At 37.4% G+C, this 18898-nt stretch overlaps 1 protein-coding gene across 1 annotated transcript in view; it reads right to left on the bottom strand.

The window, feature by feature from the left end:
• Positions 1-18898, bottom strand: part of LOC110832509 (putative tyramine receptor 2) — a 272216-nt gene that overhangs the window by 1322 nt on the left and 251996 nt on the right. The window lies entirely within an intron of this gene.

The raw sequence follows: 18898 nt of genomic DNA, 5'->3' as shown, positions 1-18898 counted from the left end.
AGGGTTGGATTTTGGAGATGTTAATTTCTTTCACACGGTAATACCAGCGCATGTTATGCTCAAAACTATGAGATACATGATACTGCATAATGAAGCTATTACTCATGATAATAGGCAGAAACGTACGTCCCATCGAATTCCAGTAGTTACTAATGACTTCCTTGGACTTACCTAACGAGGCATTTTAAAGTATAACTGAAAAGCAGTGGTGAAATAATGAAAAGACCATGACACACTAGTACCAAAGCCCAGTTCTTAACCAGTCTTCCGACAGATAGAATAAAAATTGAATTGCTGTCCGTCGCATGTTGGAGTTTAATTGAATTTCTTTGTAGGCTACGTACTTAGAACAGCACGTATCGATCTCTCCGTGTACAGTTGCAAGTGACTGGTGCACAAACGCGCTTGGCGTACAGGAGACGTAGTCTACCGGCTGCATAAAAACGTAACTCCACCGCAGTCTACACAATTTTGTGTTGGAATGGTTTCCTCCTGTGCTGCGATATTAGAAGGCGTCTTGTCGGTATTGTTCCTGGAGAACATTGCTATTATTGGTTCAAATTATTTCTTTATCTCTTGCATTGTAAAACTGCGCCACTGTTTCCAAACGCAACATGAGACTCCAGTTCTTTGGGGAAGAGCGGGTTATCTGAAAATACCTCTGATAGACAATTTCTCTTTGCACATGCTTTCCTCTAGGACCCACTGACGAGAAAATTCCACATGAATAAGCCTCACATAGTCGACGTTCTCAAAGGCGAGATTCGCAATTGCAATTGCAGTCATCAAGTGTACATATTGCAGCATCTCAATTTGGACTATTGCGCTCAGTTCTGACATAGAATCTTTGGACAGAAACAGCACTTAGGACGCAGTTTCATAACGATTGAGGAATGTATCTACAACATTTGGTTACCATCGATGTAAAAAACTTATTCTGTTGTTGAAAGTCTGGTGTCTTTAGCTCAAGTATCTTTCTGTATAGTAAAGCAATGTTATTTGAGATCTGCTGATATCGCAGGTGGATCTATTGGAGTCCTGCTAGTCTCGGATTGAACTTGGTCGATAGGAAATGTGCGCACGTTCATATCGTAGCTCTTCAATGCACTTTCAGGAGCGTTGAACACGTGTCGCCTTAAAATGACCCATTTCCTTATCCGCAACTGTTATCCGCATGTATTTGGTATGTTTCTCATTATTTTCCAGTGACGTCTGAAAGAATGTTAAAATAAATAACGTATCGATCTATCGTGGACTGCATACAATGTGAGCAAGGCTATAATGTATGTAAATTTGTCATCTAAAATGCACAAACGTATATGAAACATCCGCTATATACAAACTGAATTAACTGAAGGAAAGATTAAAAGTGGATAACCACCTGATCTTTTTAATGGCGAGGCGTTATGTTTCATTTGAGGAATGAAATTAATTTATATTATTTAGACAAATTTAGAATCTGAAAGGATTAAATCTTTTACCGAACAGTACAATGTATAAGAAAATGTGAGAATTTTAGGATAAGCGTTGCAAATTCGATTAAATCTCTGGTGAAATATTCTTTGGCTATAAGTTTGTTCGCTAAAAGCGTTCAGTATCTGTGCAAGGTGATAATGTTCCCAGCTCAAATTGTGGTAAAAATTATGGCTCATATTCTTCCCTAACTAATACGACATTGAGGTAAGGTAAATGGACTTGCAGACTACAAACGTCATATATGATAAGAGTTTATCATACTATATTCTCATTCAGACGTTGAACCATAATACTTCGTTTACTGTATATTTATTTAGTGTTCTGTCTGACGACAGGTCCATATGAACAGGATCCTTCCATCCTTTTCTCGGACTGGGACCTGTTCATATACGTTCTTGGCAGATGATCCAAGAGTGGTTTGCCATTGCCTTCTTCTGTGTGTGAATGGAGTAATTGTTGGGATGCCACGGAGGAAAACTCCGTGTTGCCTAGACCACTGCCTTGCCCAACACAAGTTATAAATTTGGGCACCGCCGGGAATCGAACCCGAGACCCCAGGATTACAAGGCCAGCGTTCTAATAGCTAGACCACCGTGGCGGTCGTCGTTTACTGTATGGTTTCTTATATTGCATTCTCACACAGAAGAGTTACCATCGACTATATAAGGGAAAATAAAAGAAGGAAACAATAAGAAAGCCCTGATGATGGAGGCAGTATCGCCTCTGAAACATCTACCAACAACCCAGAAGACAGAAATCTTCATACTCATCGTTGTGAAAACCTCAAGTCATACAATTAGGTTCTAGCCTTTGAAACGGAAGTTCTAACTAGCTGACCTCCTGTACAGCACTGTGTCGTTGGAAGAATGTAGAAGTTAAGAGACACCACGTATAATCTTTTACTTCAATTTTTCACCGATCATAAAAAAAGAGCGGAGATCTGTTGTGGGGCAGTTAATTTGGAGTCACACTCGCCATCTTTATGACATGTTCTTGATGGAGATTCAGCGCAGACTTCATGTCTCACGTAGAGTGCACAAATTTCATTATGACAAGTTAGAACTTAAACTGAGGTAAGGATGTAATTTCATTTCACACCATTTTGTAATTTATACCTCGTGAGGGAGTTTGCGTTCTGTGCCAGAACGAAGAGCTGTCCATTGTTCTTGAGTAGCGAGCAGAGTTAAGACGTATTCCTCATCTCGTACTACGTTCTATTTTGACACTTCCTCGAACCAGAAAACAGTATTAATAATAGCACGGAGAAAGCAAATCATAACTAATGATCACAAAATATTAAAAATACTTCTAGGAGAAAGTATATCAATAATTGAAAGGTATTTTTGTTTGTAATAAGACTAGTATTGTAATGTTAATGTCAATGTTAAAGTATTATTATTTAGTGTTCTGTCTGACGACAGGTCCATATGAACAGGATCCTTCCATCCTTTTCTCGGACTGTGACCTGTTCATATACGTTCTTGGCAGATGATCCAGAAGTGGTTTACCATTGCCTTCTTCTGTGTGTGAATGGAGTAATTGTTGGGATGCCACGGAGAAAACTCCGTGTTGCCTAGACCACGGCCTTGCCCAACACAAGTTATAAATTCGGGCACCGCCGGGAATCGAACCCGAGACCCCAGGATTACAAGGTCAGCGTTCTAACCGCTAGACCACCGTGGCTGCTCGATGTTAAAGTACCATACAAAAAGAAATATGTTTAGTAATGAAATCACATTACATTGTCTAATTAAATTATTCTGCAAGCCTCGAGTCATCTAGTGGCACATTAATTTTTGCAAATAAATTAACTCATTTCACCTATTCAGGCTCTAACATTTCTGCCTTTCGTGTAATGCAAATGGTAGACACATAGACTGAAGCTGACATTAATGTGTTTGTGTACACGTCAAATTACACTTGAATAATAAATTCGTAAAAACGCTGTCAGGCACCTACTTTCTGTTCTAAATGGCAAAGGGGGACAGAAAGAATGGAACGGAAATCTCGGTCAGTGCAAATGTACTTGGTGAAATTTTAAGTTCTCACGGCGGTAAGTATCAAGACTACTATCCTCTGGGTTATGCCGTGTTGTCTACGTTGTCGCCCTAATGATGGAGGCAGCAAGCATCTTCGAAACGTCGATGAACTTCTATCAGACTACACGGCGCAACTACCCTGAACACAGACATTTTAAAACTGTACTTGCACATTTATTGCGGGTGAGTAACGCCTTCTGCTTACAGTTCGGTAAAGGACCACGAGTTGGCAACCTGTGACCATCGCAACCTTTACATGCAGTGCGTCAGAGGCTCATTGAGAGATTATTATGAACTCATTTTATAGCGAAATATACTTATTCTTATATTGTTAATGCTAGTTATATTTTTCAAGGGAAAGGGCACAGTTTTGGGTACCCTATAGAAATTATTAATTTTTTGACAAATATATTTATAGTCATAGCCACGGAGGTCTAGCGGTTAGAACGCTGGCCTTGTAATCCTGGGGTCTCGGGTTCGATTCCCGGCGGTGCCCGAATTTATAACTTGTGTTGGGCAAGGCCGTGGTCTAGGCAACACGGAGTTTTCCTCCGGGGGCTTCCCCGGTTTCTCCGTGGCATCCCAACAATTACTTCATTCACACACAGAAGAAGGCAATGGCAAACCACTTCTGGCTCATCTGCCAAGAACGTATATGAACAGGTCCCAGTCCGAGAGAAGGATGGAAGGATCCTGTTCATATGGACCTGTCGTCAGACAGAACACTAAATAAAATAAATAAATAAAATATATTTATAGTCAATAAGTCGCGTGGTTATATGAATTCTACTGACCCCTGAGCATCACCAGATTTGTAGGGGCCAATTATATCAAGCAACAGCAGTTAATATTCCAACAAATAGATTGTATGTGAGGTGTCGGCTCTTACGTATAATACAAGGAAACAGACTAATACGGAAACTGTGAGTGATAAAGAAGAGAGACGAAGAACGTGTAGAAGGGATACGTCGACAGTAGAATTTCTTTCTTAGGGTTAGTTCATTACTAATTTCACTGTGAAAATGGTAGTCAGTAATGGATAGGGTAAAAGTTTCAGTTTATTTTGAAAGGTGTGACATAATTATAAAGTTCCCTGGATAGAACTGTGATGTGTTGACATCCTCATTCCTCTTTACATCATTACAACGTTTTCTTGCTTTATTTTTTACTTTGCAAAAGCCTTGAACCGTACGTAAGACACACAGCGGAAATGCAAAAGTGTTTGTACTTTAGAGTAGCTCTTTGCTTTTAAAATGTTTGACCCTTTCGCTGTAAACTGAGATTTCTTTTGTACGGTGTTTCCACCATGTCTTAATAAAAGGGAAAACTTGCCAAAACATAAATTATGTGACGCCATTAATGAAAGGAACTTTTACGGCGAATTTTAATAATATTTTACCCAGATGTCAGTTTTTTATGTAAAGAACATATTGTGGAAATTATTCTATATTATTAAGTGTTTCTCATAGGAAAATATAGATGTTTCATAATTTTTCAGTGCTATTTCGTCACTACATACGTGATGCCACGGGTGACAATGTTATAAAATTTATTTTGATAGAAAGGTAACATTTATTGCCTTAATTTAAATTTAGGTAAACTAGACGACATAGATTAACAATGTCAGGTGCCTAACATTTTAAGAACTTAAAATAAAATGTACAGGATTTATAAAAGTCTCAGGGAAATTTGTGACTGCTGAAAATATTACTATTATTATATTCTCTAAAAATTTTAAATAAATTAACTCAAATAAAAGAGATTTCTTTTTCTAGCCCTAAAATTAAATTTATGCAATCCTATTTCTCTACCAATATTAACACAATATCATCTCAATATCAGAAGCAATTTACACCTAAAAAATAAATCACTCTTCTTAGTATTATCAATATTTTGAGCGACAGATTGTCAGTGCCTAAGTCATGCATGGGGGAGATTAAAACATATACAAAATTATTTTGTTCGAAAGCCTGAGGGAAGAGTTACTCGAAAGACCCAGACGTAGACAAAAGTTTGATACGGAAAAAGTGTTTTAATGAAGTTGGATGCGAGGGTGTAGACTAGGTTCATCTGTCTCAGGACAGTTGTCAGCTACGGACTCTTCTGAATACGAAAGTGTAGCTTCGGATTAAGCTCGAAGGCAATCAGCCTTTCAAGAAGGATTCTCTCCATGAAATTAATTTTATCATTGTCATCACTATAATAGTATTCTCCATGTCTAAACCAAGGGTTCTCAAACTCTTCCAGACCTGTGGGTCACATTAACCTTTTCTTGTAGATTACAATTTTCCTCAGTAAGACACGCCATTGTTTTATGATTTGAAGATCTTCACTAAGCTGTGAAGATCTCAGTTACATTTACTGCCAGATGCTGACGACGTAAGAAGACGTATTTTCTGACATCTGTCAAGTGTGTTTTAAGTACAGTGAAATAATTTAAAGTTTTTAGAGATGTTCTAAAATACCCAATATATATAGATCACAAAACCAGTGTCTCTACAAGAAACATCTGTTGTGTAGTTGAATATAATCAAGCATGACATTACCATCCTAACATGTTTGGATTTAACTTAACGCAAAACCTTAACACAATAGATAAACGCTTAAGGGAATTTCCCCTATGACATAGAAATTTAGAGACGTGACTTTCTGTTCTATGCTGTTAAGTTACAGCCTCGCTCCACGATGAAACAAGTGCCTTGTAAGAAAATACTCCAAGTCGAAGTTCAGTGTTAAGTGAGTGTGTACTTTAAACATTTAGAAACTTCTGTGACGTAGCACGGCCAGAAACACTTAATTGCGCTCATGACAGAAGCGACATTAAACTTTGTGAGCCACATTGTGAAATAGAAACGTTATTAACGGCATCACAAAAGAATCATGTCAAGCACAGAGACACTGAGTCAGTATCTGCTTTGTTATATCGCGACCAAGGCCAATGGTTATGTGGCCACAGACGGAACTAGTGAACCCACCATTACATTTCATATGTAAACACTGACTATAGCGCTGTCATGCAGATAACATTGAACTTTGTAGAGGTATACTATACAGCAGTGGTCCCCAACGCGGCGCCCGCGAAGGCTTTTTTTGGGTGCCCGCGTTGATACGGAAAGAGGTTATACTGAATAATGAAGGCCGTTCAACCATGAACATTATAAAATCAAAGCACAGATCTCGACTGACGCCCATTTTGATGATTGTTTGCGAGCAGTAACATCATCCTACATTCCCAAATTTGAAAAACTGGCCGATGAAATGCAGTGCCAAACATCACACTAACTTCCCACTTGAGTAATAATAATTGTACTTATAAAACTATGTGTTTTTGATAGCATAGTTTATTGTATCATTAACCGTCGTGTTGTTTTGTGTATTATTTGGTGTCCATTTCTTATTTGTCCAGAGAAAAGAAAATTTGGCTTTGTTAATTGGTTGGTGACCGCCACGATCTTATAAACTCTCAAATGTGTCCGTAGGCTCAAAAAGGTTGGGGACCACTGCTTTACAGGAAAGCGTGAAGTGCATCGTCTTTAGCTGTTAACCATGCACCACAACTTACGCAGTAAAACGCAGTGAATACAAATATCAGCTAACGCACGTTATGTAGCAAACGTAGTTTATAACCTGCATTAAAAGGAAGAAATGAGCTAATAAATAAGAACGGGAGAAAGAATAGAAGACAATAAGAAAAAGACTACATTGAAAGAGAGAATAAATTAATATAGATAATAAGAAGGATAGATGAAGTTTAACTGGCGTGAGACAGTGAACTTAAACAGCGTGGCAAATGGCTGACTGTTTATTAAGGTAATATAGACAAGTCGTTGAACCAACAAGCCGAAGTTAATGGCGACTCGGAATATTTCACGCCGAATATTTATACTTCCCACAACTTCGGGCATAAAAGGCATAGTTTATGAATACAACTTTCATTGTAGATATTCTCCCTCGGAAAAATACACTCCGATAAACGACCAAAATGTATTTAACAGTTCTAAAGTAAACCGCCCTCGAATATGAATTCTTGCGGATGCACTTAAACATAACATTCTTATCACTCGAGTACCCTGATCGAGTTTAATCAAAACCTTTCAAAATGTTAACAAAGATACATATAGAAGTGGTTACGTATGGTCGTTTCATAAAAAAAACAGCTAACTCTATAGAGCAGAGTCTTTCCTGTGAAGCTGATAGTCGCCCAGCTTGTCAATAACTCCTCTCCCTTTTTTTGGGATCCGAAGTTTCATTAAAGTATTCAGTTCACACCACAAAACTTTTCCCAAGATCCATTTTAATATTATACTCGAATCAACGCTTAAGTCTCCTGAGTGGTCTCTTCACTTCAGGCTTAGAAACCAAAGTTTTTGTATGCATCTCTCATTCGTCCACAAGTTCTACTATCTTAAAATATACGAAATAAAACCAGAATTACAATACTGCCTTATATAGTCAATTATATGGAAATTTGTTACACAGATTTAGCCGTGACCGTTTTTGTAATTTTATTTACGAAACTCACCTAAGATGATGTAAAAATAGCAGAGCCAGGTAACAAGATTTCTAGAATTACGATGAGGGAGAGAGAGAGAAATTGAAGCAGACTGATTTGCGGAGGTGGGATTTCATACTGAATGGGAAATATCTGCGAGCCTGTTACGTCACAGTAAGATTAGAAAGTAAGAAGCCTTTTGCGCCTTCCTACCAGTGATTTTTGGCCACCAGATTGTTTTTTTTTGTAACGATCAGCGTGGCTCGGATATATCTTGCGACAAATATAACTGTGCTTTGCGGGCTGCCTGATGGGCACACCTTTCCACCTAATATGATTTCGTCCGTAATTGAGCTTCGGGGGGAGGGGACAGTTCAACAGCGAAACCGGAGTGTAGTGAAATTTGCATGTTTTGTCTCTTGATAATTACTAGTGTTTCGCAGGTTCTATCAGCCGCTTTATCTCCTTCTGCCGTGTAGGGGTACAGAACTACTTGGCGCATGTGCGACCGTTACTAGCGGCTCGCCACGGTCGCGTTGAAGGTTTTGGCCACACCTTGCACAAAACATTTATCTCAGGTTTCAGTTCTAGATAGCAGTTCAAGTTGTGCAGTCGAGTCCGTAGTCAAATGCGTTTTCAATTACAACTAGAATCGCTATCGATTTCCTAGAATTGTGACGTCACGCGCACACAACAAGTTGTTTGCATCTGGACGGCTGTTTTGCGTTGTCTGGAAGCAACTTCTCGGATGAAAATTCAGCTTTAATACTTTCTTAATACCAAGCACGTAAAATAGAAGCACAATGGAGCATTTAAAGATTTATCTTCGTAATTACTTGCCGGATGTCAATTATATTTGACATTGATAGGTCGACATAAAATGTTTCTGGAAAGTAAAGTTTGGTAGAATGCCTGAAGGGAGAGTCCATTCGAAATACCTAGCAGTAGATGGGAGGATAATATTAAAATGGGCATTTGAGAAAAAGGGTGGTTGTGTGGTTTGAAATCATTTAGCTCATTTTACGGGTCAGGTGTAGGCTTTTGTATATATGGTAAAAACTTCCCCGATCACTTATGGGTGCAGATTTCTTGATTATTTGATCGTACTCTCAAGATGAAATCTGTTTCATGGAATTAGTTACTGAATTCATTAAATAATTATGATTTCTATGGTACGATAACTGCAGTGGCCTACAATTAGCTATAATACAATACATTATTTCTCCAATAAATTGGCATTAAGGCCAGTGGGTATGTAAACCAGCAAAGAATTCATTTACTGAACACATTATTTGTGTTTTTTTTTGTTTGTTTTTTTACAAAAACCTTTCCATTCCTACTATATTTAACTATAAATATATTATTATATTTGTAAGCCCAAGTCAAGCTAACGTCGTCAGCATTGGCATGTAAATTACCCTTTTATTCTATTTCAGCATTTAGGTCCACCTGTTATAATTTCACTTGGGTGGTAATCCATGATAATCCTCTTCTAATTTAGAGTGAGAATCAAGGCAAAGACACAATAAGATAACAGGATTTAATCGCAAACCTTTAAAATTTCCAAAGGACCTTATATTAGAATTACGCAAGAGAATTAATACATCGTGACGTATCACTTTTGTCTTCTGTAGGCGCTAAGTATAAAGAGTTTCTGATTACTTTTAGTAATTCAACCCAACACGTTCACAGTACATAAATTCATTTGCATTACGTAGTGACGACCTTACGCAATATTTAGGAGAATTTATAAATATGAATACAGATGATACTGTTATATAATATAATTTCTCTGCTATAAGCCGTATGCATGGCAGTAAAACTTTTAATCCAGAATTTACGGGGTATCCTAAGCTCCTCCTGGTGACAAGAAGTTTTAATTAAATCCGTACTTACCGAATTATAAAGTGATATTTACAATTTTTACACAATTCAGTTTCCTACAGTTCATGAATTAAAAGATGAACCAACCATAAATAATTCATTTGCACATATAGAGGACCTTCGTTATGTTCTTATAAATTTGAAAAAAAACAACATTTAAACACATTCGTGTGTGCGCATCACAAATGTTTCTTTAACAACCACATAAGATATCAGTGGTGAGTATTACCAGACGCACGTGGTTTTCGTTTTAGCATATACCATTTCTACGTGATTCTACATATTTATTACACCCGCGAAAATAGTTAGGCTAATTAAAATGCGTTTAAATTACTACTATTGTTGTTATTGTTGATTGTGAATATGGGTTCTGATTGAGAATTTTCTGCCAGCTCTCACTAATAAAAGAAGAAAGAGTTCATCAGCACGTTGAAACCTGCAACTGATAAGCATAAACGTTTTTGAGCAAGGACTTTAAATTAACTTAATATTTCCTTTATAGCAATTGTCGGTTTACATACTCCTAATCGTGTAAATTACTAATACACCGCAAATTAAAATTAAAAGAGAATATCCGAATGTAAGATTTGAGGTTCTCAAGGCGGTGAGTCTGTAGATTGCTGTCTTCTGGGTTATTACGCCGTGTAATCTGGTATACCGACGTTTCAGAGGTTAATGCTACCTCCATCATCATGGCGATGAGTACTCATTTAAAATTTACGCAGAAATAAATGTGATACAATTGTTTCCACCAACATGTCATGCAATTAAAATTCACGACAGATACATAATATATTTCACTATTACTCCAATAATTTTATAGGGATGTACTTGTGCATTTCATTTTACATTTTTATACTGTGATCTGCATCTCATGTGACACATGAACGCATAAAATAAGAACTGAAACAAATTAATTTTTCAAGTGATAATACTCTATAAAATACGTCAAAGTTCTTAACATTTAATTTAACCTAGATTATTATGTGAAATGATACAGATTTTGGTATTCGTAACTCATAATTTTATAACACATAACATAACCATATGCAAATTGGCCCTTTTTTAGTGTGCTGTGCTGGGTTTCCTGCCTGCGTAGAGCAGACTCGACCTGTAAATCCGATTTGTTTAAAATATGCAGCTGCAGCATTTTACAACAAAGTTTACAGGTATCCATATACGCACAGAACTTAAACCAATTGTATGAGTATATTTCGTAAGCAATTTTCAGCTGGAAATTACAAGTTCCGTATCACAACAAACACAAAACATCATATTCCACTCATAGCCCTGGGCTTGGTTGGCTGAATTGCAAATGGCGGTCTGCAACAACACGTTTGAACTATCCAACGGCCATTATTCACACATTTGTGCTTTCTTATCCGGCTCACATGCAGCTTCTGATTTTAACCCTTTCAAGCCAAGTGGTTACTATATATACCACCTACTGTAATAATAATTATTATTATAATTAGTACCTCTGCGTTTTGTGTTTGTGAGTTTCGTAAGTTCATCACTGCAAATAGCGATATTTTTCTCAAACGGTATTAACGATTTGATCTTTGAAATGGTAACGTGTGGTGTTTTCTTAGCGGTACGAACTGAATTCTTAAATATTATTTAGATGAGTTTCAAGGGGTTTTGAAGTGATTAAATCAGAGAAACGTCTTGTCCGTTATAAGACAAAAAATTGGTGATACGGAAGGTCCCATTTGGAGAGAGGAACTGCGATGTTGCGCCTTTTAGTCTGGTATAAGTTTACCGACGTTTCGAGGGGTGCTTGGTAACCCCAACATCAGGGCCATGTTTACCCAAATGATGGAGGCATTAAGCACCAGCTTACAGCGTAAGTGTAAAGGAATTATCATATTTATGTGGGAACATTTGCTTGTCATTAAACATGATGACAAATCCAACAAGTGAGTTCTTTTAAATATTCAAAAAATTTACATATGTTGTGTGAGGCGTTCCGGTAACTTCATGTAACGTGTAATCTGTACATTGAAACGATGCACTGATGAACAGATTTTCTAATGAATTTAATTGAATAATGCAGACGGATGGAAGGTAACACTTAGGTTGTGGAACTTAAATTACTGGGCGCTATGAATAATATTTCTTACATTTAATTATAGCGGTATTTCCTTTTGTGATCATAATTAAGATACATCTCACGTAGCAAAGGAAATTAATTTTCTAACTGCGTATAATCTAACACACTCCATGGAGTAGCCGTTCTTGTAAAGCTGATTGTTCTCACCTAGCCTTTTATGGAATCTGAAAGTTCATTACTAATTTTACAAGAGCTTGCCACTAGTCAAATCCTGAGCCGGCTGAGTCCAGTCCACAACCTCACACCGTATTTATTTAACACAGCCTAAAAATATTATTTTTTAACATTCGTCTAGGTCTTGCAGTTGGTTTATTCAAGTTAAGGTTAAATACATAGTTAGTTAATGAGAAAGTATTTAGGTAAAATAAATTATAATTTCATAAATGTTTAATTAAAACTTATTTGTTTTGATATGGGCTTATTTCATATTTATGAATATTGGAAACAATGCAGTTACACCGTTGCGTTTGAACTTCAGTGTTACGGGTGACAGACCCCAAGAAGGGGAGTCAAATAGATAAAAATAGAATATTAATCAAACATATATCAATGTCAGTACGACTCTGAAAAACGTCTCTTATTTAAAAGCAGTCAAGAGAAATTAAAATGCTATTAGCTTTTCAAACACAAAACCTATCTCACGAGATTTTACTTATGGGAATTTATAGACGCAAAACTAGGAAAGCAATAATAATGGCAGTTCAGAGGACGTTTTCACATTCAATAGGTTTACTTGAAGGTACAAAACTTGTTTGTCACTTACTATCGCTACCCTGGTCAAGAAATTCTCTGTTTTCATTACCTTATTGACAACACCATGGCACTGCCCCTATCCTGAACCCTATTAATCCAGGGGTCACTGTGACACCTTTATTTATGTATGATTTGAGGTTTTCACAGCGGTGAGTATGAAGCTTTCTGTCTTCTGGGTTGTTGCCTCCATCATTAGGGCGATGAATATGTCATCGCCCTGATGACGGAGGCAGTATGACCTCTGAAACGTTGGTAAACATCGACCAGACTACACAGCACAACAACCCAGAAGACAGAAATCTTCATACTCATCGCCCTGATGACGGAGGCAGTATGACCTCTGAAACGTTGGTAAACATCGACCAGACCACACAGCGCAACAACCCAGAAGACAGAAATCTTCATACTCATCGCCCTGATGACGGAGGCAGTATGACCTCTGAAATGTTGGTAAACATCGACCAGACTACACAGCGCAACAACCCAGAAGACAGAAATCTTCATACTCATCGCCCTGATGATGGAGGCAGTATGACCTCTGAAACGTTGGTTAACATCGACCAGACTACACAGCGCAACAACCTAGAAGACAGAAATCTTCATATTCATCGCCCTGATGATGGAGGCAGTATGACCTCCGAAACGTTGGTAAACATCGACCAGACTACACAGCGCAACAACCCAGAAGACAGAAATCTTCATACTCATCGCCCTGATGACGGAGGCAGTATGACCTCTGAAACGTTGGTAAACATCGACCAGACTACACAGCGCAACAACCCAGAAGACAGAAATCTTCATATTCACCGCCCTGATGACGGAGGCAGTATGAACTCCGAAACGTTGGTAAACATCTACCATACTACACAGCGCAACAACCCAGAAGACAGAAATCTTCATCGCCCTGATGTTGGAGGCAGTATGACCTCTGAAACGTTGGTAAACATCGACCAGACTACACAGCGCAACGGCCCGGAAGACAGAAATCTACACGTCTGATTGCTTACCCTTCACAGGCTGAGAAACACAATTCAATTGTGCCTTGGCACTATCACTGTTATTGTTTATGCAGTAAAATGACGTGTTAAGTTGCGTGTGATGCACGGTTAACAGCAATCGTCTAATGAGTTTACGCATGATCGATTGTTTTCGTATCTCAAAGACCGCAGTGGTTTGTTATTATAATGACATCAAACGCTTCATAACCTCAAAGTGATAGATTCTGTTAGTGGTCTCACTGGATAGACAGGTCTAACCATTTTCATAGAATATGCATGGAATTCTAGAATATAAAATGCTATATTTACTAGTTTTATACGTTCTTCGCACGAATTGTTTTAAATGAGAGTATGATGGGGAGGAAATATCTGTCGGACAGTCTGCCTTCATGTTGAATCTCCTAAAGTACCGAACACATTTCGACGGAATTCTGAACTAAAAATTTCCAAGGAAAGATAAAAACGTACAATACTTGCATTCACAAGACTGGGAATTTCATTTTTTATGTTGTATTTTCAGAAAACTGTATATATAAATTTTTATTGAAACATAATTCTTGTGTCTTTATAGATTATAATAATTAATTTCAAAATGAAACTAAGGCATGAGTGTTTAATTACATTCCTTTATAGGCTGGCCGCTGTATAATAGATTCCATAACTCATCACATTTATGATCATATGACTACAAACATTTCTTCAATTGTCTATTTAATAAAATAATATCATTGTCTCATATAAATATAAAATAGCTACTTGTGTACGTGAAATAAACAACTTTTATCTATATTTATCTTATTTATTTACATTATAAAGAGAGCAATTTGAGATGTTGAAATTTGGCAGTAATGCTAGACAAAATATATATTTATCAATATAAAAGTAAAATATACAGTTCACATTGAATTATGTTTTTGTCGTTCTGTTGTTTAATGTTATATATGACCCCTACTCGTGCCACTGTGTGTACTAGTGCCGTAGATTGCAAACCTTGTAGCATGGCACATAGGAGACACAGGATTAATTTTTTTAAATGTCTGTTATTTATTAGGCTGTTGTTTAATTTTGTAATATTAAAACACTTATATTTTTGATAATATGCTTGTGGAGACAGAATGGATGATTAATGTGACTATAAATTGATTTACGAAGGAAAGTCTTTGTTATTTTTATTTTAAAATACAGTCCCAGATTCGTAAAATTAAAGGCTCATTAAATTTTCTAGGGGAATTATTTGAAAGGCAGTGAAGGTAGAAATCGGTAGAAGTTTTAATACGATTTCGGAGTTGTAGAGACACCTCTTCTGGTCAATTATTCCTTAACTAGACTTCGGAGACTGAAAAGGAAAGAGAGTCAAGGATTCTTAAGTACAGGATCGGCATCGGAATTCGGGCCAGAACTTTTTCTGATAGGAGTGCAACACGTTCTCTCAACTAACTTCGGAGGATAAATTTCATCTCGTATCCAGTTAATGATGCTGGTCTTCTCGATAGAAATGACATGAGGACTTGTAGCTAAATTCCACACGGAGTTACAACCCAGGAGACCAATATCGATGACTCCACCGCCATCTGAGAACCTCGAAGCTCATAGGCCTATTTTCCAGATAATTTTCCACAAGCAAGATTCATATTGGACCATGTCTCTAATTATTTCTAAAATCGATATGATGTAGTCTATAATCCAAATGACGGTGTCTGATAGCAAACACAGAAGAGAATACTTGGACCTAAGTGCATGGAGAAAAACACTTCTTCAGAAGCTAATAGTTTTTAACCTAAATAAGTAATTACCAACGTTTTAAAAAACCCGAAAAATCAGTTCAATATTCACATGAGCTGGCGAGTGAACTCTATCCTGAGCCAAATGGGGTCAACCCACATAATAAAAACTAACTTATTAGAGAACATTTTTAATATTGTCCTCACTTCTACACCTATTTCATCCAACTAGTCCCTTTCTTCGAATTTTAAGACTAAAATACTTGGACCAAAGCGAAAATTAAAAGAGAACTAAAGAGAATTTTTTCTACGAAATGAATGAACACTGCTTTATCACTCAGCTCGTAGTCAGTCACTATACTGACTGAGATACCTGATTCGTTAATTTAAGTGTGATTAGTGTGATTAAATTAAGCGGTATGAAATGGGTGAGACATGTAGTAGGCGGTAACATTTTGATCGGAAAACCGAGAGGTTAATGGGAGGATAATATTAAAATGAATCTTAGAGAGAATGGGAATGCACTGCCTGAAGAGTTCAGTAACATCTGGAAACACCTGCGGTTACCTTAAAAAGATGATTTCTTATTATCGCAAGTATCATCGCCCTAGAACTTCAACATCCTCCCCCCAATGCCTCATCGGAGTACCCTATCAAGCAGCAGGCCGGAGAAGTATGCGCCCTATGAGTCAACATCCAGCAATAGTGCCAGTGGTTCCGAACGTTGTCGAATAATTCAGAAGCTGTTAAAGCAAGCTCGCAAATCCAGAAGGAGTACAGGTTCTATAAATAAATAAATTGTAATAAATTTAAATATATCCATCTTAAGTTTTAAACAAATAACCCACCGCGTTATCATGGATTACGTTACATTATTGTATCTTCAGTTACATGAATGTATTCTTTACGAAATCATCATTCTGATATTCTAAGTTAAGCAGATAGAACAGAACGAAGCCAGATTACAGATAAACGGCTTCTCCAAATTCTAGAAATGAAGATTAACCGAATTACGTGCGTTTAAGACACTAATTCAGATTCATCTCTTTCAAATTCAAAGTCCCTTAATAAATCGAGAATCAGTTTTGCGTGATTCGTGAACAGACTGAATATTTCAGACAAAACATGCGCTTAATTCAAATTCATTGAACCTGGGAAATTGCTTTCATTCCATTCCGAGAAGGCCCCATTGAAAACAAAATTAATATTCCGCACATCGATTCCACTATAGTATTGTTCGTATTTAAATTCTGACAGTAAGTTTAGACGTTAAACGTAATTGTGCACAGCTGAATTGCCACCAAAATCCAATGAAATTATAACCAAGCATATAACTGTTGCTGGTTGTAATCTGAAGTATAAAATACAAAACAAAACTGAGGATGTCTCTTTGTAACAGAATAACTCTCCCTAGTGGCACAGAGTTGAATTAAAAAAGTAAAGTTTGTCCCACTATATGCCATGTAGGCATTTGGGGTGAGTGGAGGTATAGCTCCTCTCCTCCTTGACCTCGGCACTACATGGGGGTGAGTGGTCAGCATCACGCCCCGGCCGGCTTTACCCCCGGGAAAGGACCCCGGTACCCATTGTAGAGGAGGCTGGGTGGGCCCCAGAGCCGGTCTGGACGCAGAGGCTAGAGGAAAAATCCTCTGCCCCCGTCGGGGATCGAACCCCGGCCGTCCAGCCTATAGCTAGTCACTATACTGACTGAGCTATCCCGGCTCATACAGAGTTGAATTATTTGTTGATATTCACGAGTGCTTCATGCTGGATTTTCACTTATGATGTCAATGCACTGCAACGTCGCGATAAAGGTGTATTGAAGTGGTAAGAATCATCACATACACAACGAATAGGAATCACATTTTGTTCAGTACTTAGTCCTTCCTGTCTTGAATGTAATTTATAAAATATCCTGTTAACTTTCAGTATTTTCACGGGAGCTTTTAGATGTTGAAAAGCCCTTAATTACTGACTTAAATTGCCAAGACATGGCATAAAGGTTTATTTTTACTAATGAAATATCAGTTTTTCAGGAAAGACTATAGTTTGAGGATGTCTGAGAAAGCAATGCTCAGAAATTATTTGGTTCTAAAAGGGAGGATTAAGAGAAGGCTATAAACAAATACAATCGGGAATATTCATAATTTGTACACCGGGTTATCAGATCAAGAATTTTGATATTGGAATTACATGTAGAACACATGTGAGAGATAATAAATGAATATAACAATTCGTACAAAATTATGAAAGGAGAAAAACTACTCGAAGAATGAGTCTTAGCGTATATTAGATGCAAAATATCTGCGAACCTGAGCTGCTTCATAGCAGCACCTCAGCTGTCTGGCCCCAACTTGTGTATTTGCACTGTCAACGAAGCTCGGATATATCTTACGACAAATCATTTGTTTAATAAAACTGTCAATCCCTTCTTAAAAATTAAGTCTGAGAAAATGTAGGTATGGCGTTATGATATATAACTATAAAATATTAATATGCAGTTTGGTACAGCCAAATAAAGCACAAACTGTCCAAAAATGGTACGATACAGTTTCTTTCCTGTAATTATAACCTACTGCTTTGAACTGAAGTTTGGAGCCAACTGCTAGCTGATTATCAATAGGACTCGTTGACAGATGCGTTTTAACAATTTCGGGAAGTGTTTCATAATCACATATTATAAATATTAATAATAGAGAGTAGAATATTCAATTATCGCTAGCGAATGCTGAGAGCGAGCACGTTTTGACGCCTCTGGACGTATTCTCGCCTCTCGCTTCAGTCAATTTCCTCTTTACTCTTAGCGTCGCACGGGAAACTTCAATAATTAGCAGCGAACTCTGACGGCGACTTCATTTGTACGTTCGTACAGTCGTCTTGCTTATTGTGCAATTATTGGCGAGGGTTTAACAGAAGACCAAACCTTTTATTACACCAAGAACAGGAAACCGGCTTTCTGAAAGGAACAAGGAAGTCTCAAAATACATATAAATTGGAGATAAGGTAGAATACTCCATAACAGAGTATTAAACATGGATTACAATTTACTGGAACCAATATTATGGCCATTACAAGAAAATTGTCCGTCAGGAACGACGGAAAAATTTCAAAGTAATGCTTAAAAAACACATTTTTATAGAAATGCGTAACAAAGCAGCGTATAGAAATTAAAATAATGATAAATGTTTGTTTAATATAAAAAAGCTGTGAAGCGTTAACACATAAATATTTAAAGATGACTGCCTTTTGGTTTGTAGCGTCGTATAGTCTGGTAAAGGTTTATCAACGTTTCAGAGGTCCTTGCTGCCTCAGATATCAGGGCGATCTTCGAACTCATCGCGGTGGAAACCTCAAATCCTACGTAAACATTTGTTTTGCTATTACACGTACATAGCAGGCCACGAGAAAAGATAACAGTCTCA

Source organism: Zootermopsis nevadensis, unplaced genomic scaffold (assembly GCF_977971745.1).
Source record: "Zootermopsis nevadensis isolate Lab colony 2312 unplaced genomic scaffold, Znev_1.0 Znev_ptg000001l, whole genome shotgun sequence".
In the NCBI taxonomy this organism is placed as follows: Eukaryota; Metazoa; Arthropoda; class Insecta; order Blattodea; family Termopsidae; genus Zootermopsis; species Zootermopsis nevadensis.
This window is presented reverse-complemented; position numbering and strand designations above follow the sequence as displayed.